Source organism: Chrysemys picta, chromosome 2, assembly GCF_011386835.1.
Source record: "Chrysemys picta bellii isolate R12L10 chromosome 2, ASM1138683v2, whole genome shotgun sequence".
Taxonomy (NCBI): domain Eukaryota; kingdom Metazoa; phylum Chordata; order Testudines; family Emydidae; genus Chrysemys; species Chrysemys picta.
Window position 1 is genome coordinate 253,242,378 of NC_088792.1, and position 7,125 is coordinate 253,249,502.

Below are 7,125 nucleotides of genomic sequence, written 5' to 3' on the forward strand. Positions count from 1 at the left end.
AGCTGCTGCTCTTTCCTGCTTCTCTCTCTCTCTCTGGCTTTTTTTTCCCCCTCATCCCCACCCGCTTGCATCCACATACAGCCTGGATGTCTGCGCAGAAAGGAGCGTTCCAGTCCACTCTTAGCTTTGCGGCAAGCCTTTTGTCCTCAGGCAGCCAAAGGGGCAGCTTCTCTTTCAGAAGCCTGCGTGTCTGAGTTCTTTTCTTTTGCGAGTCTCTTTGTGTTTGTTTTTCCTGAGGTAGGCGTGGGAGGCCGAGTCGGGTGTGAAAGGGTGGGAGTGGGAATGTGTCAATTATTGACGAAGGGGAAGGGAAACGGGCTGAGAACATGTAGTGTTTGCAAAGGGCCCTTTCGAGCCAGGCAGGAGGCTCCGGCGTCGGACGGGTTTTCCGTTGCACCACCGTCCCTATGCTGGGTGCGTTCCGTTCTTCCCTTGCGGCGTTGTCTTCGTGCCATGCCTGTTAAGGAGCCTTTGAGCGGTATATGTGTGCGGGCTTCCCGTTGGGTGAATTGAGGGTAGAGTAGGCGGCCACCCGGGGCAGCCGTGAGGATGAAGGGATAGGTGTGTGTGGCTTAATCCTTTCAAGGGCTGGGCACGGGCGAGCCTATAATTAGCAGTTAGTGCCAGTGGCGCTTCTGCCTGACTCCTTGAGTCACTCTGGGCCCTTTGTTCCTGTCTTCCTTCGATAGCTCAGTTGGTAGAGCGGAGGACTGTAGGCTTAATTCTCGGGGGAATCCTTAGGTCGCTGGTTCAACTCCGGCTCGAAGGAAGTGGCTTTTGTTTCCTTCGTTACACGCTCTTCTTTTGAGCTCCCACTCTGGCCATTGCCGTGTTTTACTCCATTCGTGCGAGACCGGCCGTTGTAAATCTGCGCGCTGCATTTAAAGCACCACTTGCCGCTACTTTCATCTACCACACCTGCTTCCAAGGACCTAGGCCACAGTTTACGCCTTTATAGGCCGAGTTCCTTTTTCTTCACCCTCCCGCACTCACAGCGTAGACATCTAGCTATCGATGTCAGGCTTCAGAAGAGCCATTCATCACCCTGGTAGCGGGGCGCCTTTGTCATAAAATAGCCTGGCCGTAGCTATGACCCCAAGCTGTCTTCGGTGTTTTTCGCATGGGGCAGAGGTGCCGGGGGGACTGAGTTTCTGGTGGCAGAGAGGAGGGGAACGTAAGGGGAAAAGAAAAGGCCCTTTAGTCGCTGAGAGTTCCTTGTCCTTCAGGCTCAACCGACTGCGTGCGCTGCTGAGGGCGGGCTATTATGCTCATCGTTGTAGCAACGGGTGCGTTTCAATGGTTTGCTCTCTCTTTGTCCATCTTTCCTCCGCGTCACAGAGCTCAGTTTATGGAGTAGGGTGAGGGCGCGGCTCCATTTCTTTCCTTTTTAGGCTTTTGTCCATCACATTTGTAGAGCTGGGATTTCTTCTTGGGCAACCGTGATTGCACAGAGTGTGTAAAAGGCTTCTGGCGGAGAATGGCTACAAACCCGATCGCGCGGAATTTCTGTCAAGGAGCTGCCGGGCTATCCGTAGATAATCTGAAGCTTTGCTGTCCTTGGCCTGTGCACCGAATAGGCGCCGTGAGGCAAGGAGGCAACTCGACCCCTTTCTTTTTCTGTTTTTGCTCTTCTTGTTGTCATGAACGGAGGCGTTAGATACGTGTGGGTGTGCAAGGCATGGGCGTGTGTGAGTTTCTCTGATGGTCTCTGGAAAGGTGTATTTTGTTGAAAGGCAAGAAAGGGGAGCAGCGTTGTTTGCTCTGTCCCGTGTCCTTGTTGAGTGGAGGTCCTTTCCCAGGTGCTGGGCAAGCGTAAAGGTAATTTGCTTTGCGGTGTGAAGAGATCTCTGGATGGGGTTTGCGCTGAGTTGACAGTGGGTGGCGGAGGGGGTGGGGCACCTTGTGGTTGCAGGGGGAATTAGCTCAAGTGGTAGAGCGCTCACTTAGCATGTGAGAGGTAGCAGGATCGATACCCGCATTCTCCAAGCTGCTGCTCTTTCCTGCTTCTCTCTCTCTCTCTTGCTTTTTTTCCCCCTCATCCCCACCCGCTTGCATCCACATACAGCCTGGATGTCTGCGCAGAAAGGAGCGTTCCGGTCCACTCTTAGCTTTGCGGCAAGCCTTTTGTCCTCAGGCAGCCAAAGGGGCAGCTTCTCTTTCAGAAGCCTGCATGTCTGAGTTCTTTTCTTTTGCGAGTCTCTTTGTGTTTGTTTTTCCTGAGGTAGGCGTGGGAGGCCGAGTCGGGTGTGAAAGGGTGGGAGTGGGAATGTGTTAATTATTGACGAAGGGGAAGGGAAACGGGCTGAGAACATGTAGTGTTTGCAAAGGCCCCTTTCGAGCCAGGCAGGAGGCTCCGGCGTCGGACGGGTTTTCCGTTGCACCACCGTCCCTATGCTAGGTGCGTTCCGTTCTTCCCTTGCGGCGTTGTCTTCGTGCCATGCCTGTTAAGGAGCCTTTGAGCGGTATATGTGTGCGGGCTTCCCGTTGGGTGAATTGAGGGTAGAGTAGGCGGCCACCCGGGGCAGCCGTGAGGATGAAGGGATAGGTGTGTGTGGCTTAATCCTTTCAAGGGCTGGGCACGGGCGAGCCTATAATTAGCAGTTAGTGCCAGTGGCGCTTCTGCCTGACTCCTTGAGTCACTCTGGGCCCTTTGTTCCTGTCTTCCTTCGATAGCTCAGTTGGTAGAGCGGAGGACTGTAGGCTTAATTCTCGAGGGAATCCTTAGGTCGCTGGTTCAACTCCGGCTCGAAGGAAGTGGCTTTTGTTTCCTTCGTTACACGCTCTTCTTTTGAGCTCCCACTCTGGCCATTGCCGTGTTTTACTCCATTCGTGCGAGACCGGCCGTTGTAAATCTGCGCGCTGCATTTAAAGCACCACTTGCCGCTACTTTCATCTACCACACCTGCTTCCAAGGACCTAGGCCACAGTTTACGCCTTTATAGGCCGAGTTCCTTTTTCTTCGCCCTCCCGCACTCACAGCGTAGACATCTAGCTATCGATGTCAGGCTTCAGAAGAGCCATTCATCACCCTGGTAGCGGGGCGCCTTTGTCATAAAATAGCCTGGCCGTAGCTATGACCCCAAGCTGTCTTCGGTGTTTTTCGCATGGGGCAGAGGTGCCGGGGGGACTGAGTTTCTGGTGGCAGAGAGGAGGGGAACGTAAGGGGAAAAGAAAAGGCCCTTTAGTCGCTGAGAGTTCCTTGTCCTTCAGGCTCAACCGACTGCGTGCGCTGCTGAGGGCGGGCTATTATGCTCATCGTTGTAGCAACGGGTGCGTTTCAATGGTTTGCTCTCTCTTTGTCCATCTTTCCTCCGCGTCACAGAGCTCAGTTTATGGAGTAGGGTGAGGGCGCGGCTCCATTTCTTTCCTTTTTAGGCTTTTGTCCATCACATTTGTAGAGCTGGGATTTCTTCTTGGGCAACCGTGATTGCACAGAGTGTGTAAAAGGCTTCTGGCGGAGAATGGCTACAAACCCGATCGCGCGGAATTTCTGTCAAGGAGCTGCCGGGCTATCCGTAGATAATCTGAAGCTTTGCTGTCCTTGGCCTGTGCACCGAATAGGCGCCGTGAGGCAAGGAGGCAACTCGACCCCTTTCTTTTTCTGTTTTTGCTCTTCTTGTTGTCATGAACGGAGGCGTTAGATACGTGTGGGTGTGCAAGGCATGGGCGTGTGTGAGTTTCTCTGATGGTCTCTGGAAAGGTGTATTTTGTTGAAAGGCAAGAAAGGGGAGCAGCGTTGTTTGCTCTGTCCCGTGTCCTTGTTGAGTGGAGGTCCTTTCCCAGGTGCTGGGCAAGCGTAAAGGTAATTTGCTTTGCGGTGTGAAGAGATCTCTGGATGGGGTTTGCGCTGAGTTGACAGTGGGTGGCGGAGGGGGTGGGGAACCTTGTGGTTGCAGGGGGAATTAGCTCAAGTGGTAGAGCGCTCACTTAGCATGTGAGAGGTAGCAGGATCGATACCCGCATTCTCCAAGCTGCTGCTCTTTCCTGCTTCTCTCTCTCTCTCTGGCTTTTTTTCCCCCTCATCCCCACCCGCTTGCATCCACATACAGCCTGGATGTCTGCGCAGAAAGGAGCGTTCCGGTCCACTCTTAGCTTTGCGGCAAGCCTTTTGTCCTCAGGCAGCCAAAGGGGCAGCTTCTCTTTCAGAAGCCTGCGTGTCTGAGTTCTTTTCTTTTGCGAGTCTCTTTGTGTTTGTTTTTCCTGAGGTAGACGTGGGAGGCCGAGTCGGGTGTGAAAGGGTGGGAGTGGGAATGTGTCAATTATTGACGAAGGGGAAGGGAAACGGGCTGAGAACATGTAGTGTTTGCAAAGGCCCCTTTCGAGCCAGGCAGGAGGCTCCGGCGTCGGACGGGTTTTCCGTTGCACCACCGTCCCTATGCTGGGTGCGTTCCGTTCTTCCCTTGCGGCGTTGTCTTCGTGCCATGCCTGTTAAGGAGCCTTTGAGCGTATATGTGTGCGGGCTTCCCGTTGGGTGAATTGAGGGTAGAGTAGGCGGCCACCCGGGGCAGCCGTGAGGATGAAGGGATAGGTGTGTGTGGCTTAATCCTTTCAAGGGCTGGGCCCGGGCGAGCCTATAATTAGCAGTTACTGCCAGTGGCGCTTCTGTCTGACTCCTTGAGTCACTCTGGGCCCTTTGTTCCTGTCTTCCTTCGATAGCTCAGTTGGTAGAGCGGAGGACTGTAGGCTTAATTCTCGGGGGAATCCTTAGGTCGCTGGTTCAACTCCGGCTCGAAGGAAGTGGCTTTTGTTTCCTTCGTTACACGCTCTTCTTTTGAGCTCCCACTCTGGCCATTGCCGTGTTTTACTCCATTCGTGCGAGACCGGCCGTTGTAAATCTGCGCGCTGCATTTAAAGCACCACTTGCCGCTACTTTCATCTACCACACCTGCTTCCAAGGACCTAGGCCACAGTTTACGCCTTTATAGGCCGAGTTCCTTTTTCTTCGCCCTCCCGCACTCACAGCGTAGACATCTAGCTATCGATGTCAGGCTTCAGAAGAGCCATTCATCACCCTGGTAGCGGGGCGCCTTTGTCATAAAATAGCCTGGCCGTAGCTATGACCCCAAGCTGTCTTCGGTGTTTTTCGCATGGGGCAGAGGTGCCGGGGGGACTGAGTTTCTGGTGGCAGAGAGGAGGGGAACGTAAGGGGAAAAGAAAAGGCCCTTTAGTCGCTGAGAGTTCCTTGTCCTTCAGGCTCAACCGACTGCGTGCGCTGCTGAGGGCGGGCTATTATGCTCATCGTTGTAGCAACGGGTGCGTTTCAATGGTTTGCTCTCTCTTTGTCCATCTTTCCTCCGCGTCACAGAGCTCAGTTTATGGAGTAGGGTGAGGGCGCGGCTCCATTTCTTTCCTTTTTAGGCTTTTGTCCATCACATTTGTAGAGCTGGGATTTCTTCTTGGGCAACCGTGATTGCACAGAGTGTGTAAAAGGCTTCTGGCGGAGAATGGCTACAAACCCGATCGCGCGGAATTTCTGTCAAGGAGCTGCCGGGCTATCCGTAGATAATCTGAAGCTTTGCTGTCCTTGGCCTGTGCACCGAATAGGCGCCGTGAGGCAAGGAGGCAACTCGACCCCTTTCTTTTTCTGTTTTTGCTCTTCTTGTTGTCATGAACGGAGGCGTTAGATACGTGTGGGTGTGCAAGGCATGGGCGTGTGTGAGTTTCTCTGATGGTCTCTGGAAAGGTGTATTTTGTTGAAAGGCAAGAAAGGGGAGCAGCGTTGTTTGCTCTGTCCCGTGTCCTTGTTGAGTGGAGGTCCTTTCCCAGGTGCTGGGCAAGCGTAAAGGTAATTTGCTTTGCGGTGTGAAGAGATCTCTGGATGGGGTTTGCGCTGAGTTGACAGTGGGTGGCGGAGGGGGTGGGGCACCTTGTGGTTGCAGGGGGAATTAGCTCAAGTGGTAGAGCGCTCGCTTAGCATGTGAGAGGTAGCAGGATCGATACCCGCATTCTCCAAGCTGCTGCTCTTTCCTGCTTCTCTCTCTCTCTCTGGCTTTTTTTCCCCCTCATCCCCACCCGCTTGCATCCACATACAGCCTGGATGTCTGCGCAGAAAGGAGCGTTCCGGTCCACTCTTAGCTTTGCGGCAAGCCTTTTGTCCTCAGGCAGCCAAAGGGGCAGCTTCTCTTTCAGAAGCCTGCGTGTCTGAGTTCTTTTCTTTTGCGAGTCTCTTTGTGTTTGTTTTTCCTGAGGTAGGCGTGGGAGGCCGAGTCGGGTGTGAAAGGGTGGGAGTGGGAATGTGTCAATTATTGACGAAGGGGAAGGGAAACGGGCTGAGAACATGTAGTGTTTGCAAAGGCCCCTTTCGAGCCAGGCAGGAGGCTCCGGCGTCGGACGGGTTTTCCGTTGCACCACCGTCCCTATGCTGGGTGCGTTCCGTTCTTCCCTTGCGGCGTTGTCTTCGTGCCATGCCTGTTAAGGAGCCTTTGAGCGGTATATGTGTGCGGGCTTCCCGTTGGGTGAATTGAGGGTAGAGTAGGCGGCCACCCGGGGCAGCCGTGAGGATGAAGGGATAGGTGTGTGTGGCTTAATCCTTTCAAGGGCTGGGCCCGGGCGAGCCTATAATTAGCAGTTAGTGCCAGTGGCGCTTCTGCCTGACTCCTTGAGTCACTCTGGGCCCTTTGTTCCTGTCTTCCTTCGATAGCTCAGTTGGTAGAGCGGAGGACTGTAGGCTTAATTCTCGGGGGAATCCTTAGGTCGCTGGTTCAACTCCGGCTCGAAGGAAGTGGCTTTTGTTTCCTTCGTTACACGCTCTTCTTTTGAGCTCCCACTCTGGCCATTGCCGTGTTTTACTCCATTCGTGCGAGACCGGCCGTTGTAAATCTGCGCGCTGCATTTAAAGCACCACTTGCCGCTACTTTCATCTACCACACCTGCTTCCAAGGACCTAGGCCACAGTTTACGCCTTTATAGGCCGAGTTCCTTTTTCTTCGCCCTCCCGCACTCACAGCGTAGACATCTAGCTATCGATGTCAGGCTTCAGAAGAGCCATTCATCACCCTGGTAGCGGGGCGCCTTTGTCATAAAATAGCCTGGCCGTAGCTATGACCCCAAGCTGTCTTCGGTGTTTTTCGCATGGGGCAGAGGTGCCGGGGGGACTGAGTTTCTGGTGGCAGAGAGGAGGGGAAC

At 54.0% G+C, this 7,125-nt stretch overlaps 4 non-coding genes across 4 annotated transcripts; all 4 read left to right on the forward strand.

The window, feature by feature from the left end:
- Window positions 1–679: 679 nt before the first annotated feature.
- TRNAY-GUA (transfer RNA tyrosine (anticodon GUA)) lies at window positions 680–769 on the forward strand. Its single transcript is given in 2 exon segments — window positions 680–716; window positions 734–769. It is a non-coding gene; the product is annotated as a tRNA-Tyr (tRNA).
- A 1,894-nt stretch (window positions 770–2,663) lies between these two features.
- Window positions 2,664–2,753, forward strand: TRNAY-GUA (transfer RNA tyrosine (anticodon GUA)). The gene is given in 2 exon segments: window positions 2,664–2,700; window positions 2,718–2,753. It is a non-coding gene; the product is annotated as a tRNA-Tyr (tRNA).
- Window positions 2,754–4,646: 1,893 nt separating this feature from the next.
- On the forward strand, window positions 4,647–4,736 carry TRNAY-GUA (transfer RNA tyrosine (anticodon GUA)). Its single transcript is given in 2 exon segments — window positions 4,647–4,683; window positions 4,701–4,736. It is a non-coding gene; the product is annotated as a tRNA-Tyr (tRNA).
- Window positions 4,737–6,630: 1,894 nt separating this feature from the next.
- TRNAY-GUA (transfer RNA tyrosine (anticodon GUA)) lies at window positions 6,631–6,720 on the forward strand. The gene is given in 2 exon segments: window positions 6,631–6,667; window positions 6,685–6,720. It is a non-coding gene; the product is annotated as a tRNA-Tyr (tRNA).
- Window positions 6,721–7,125: the final 405 nt, after the last annotated feature.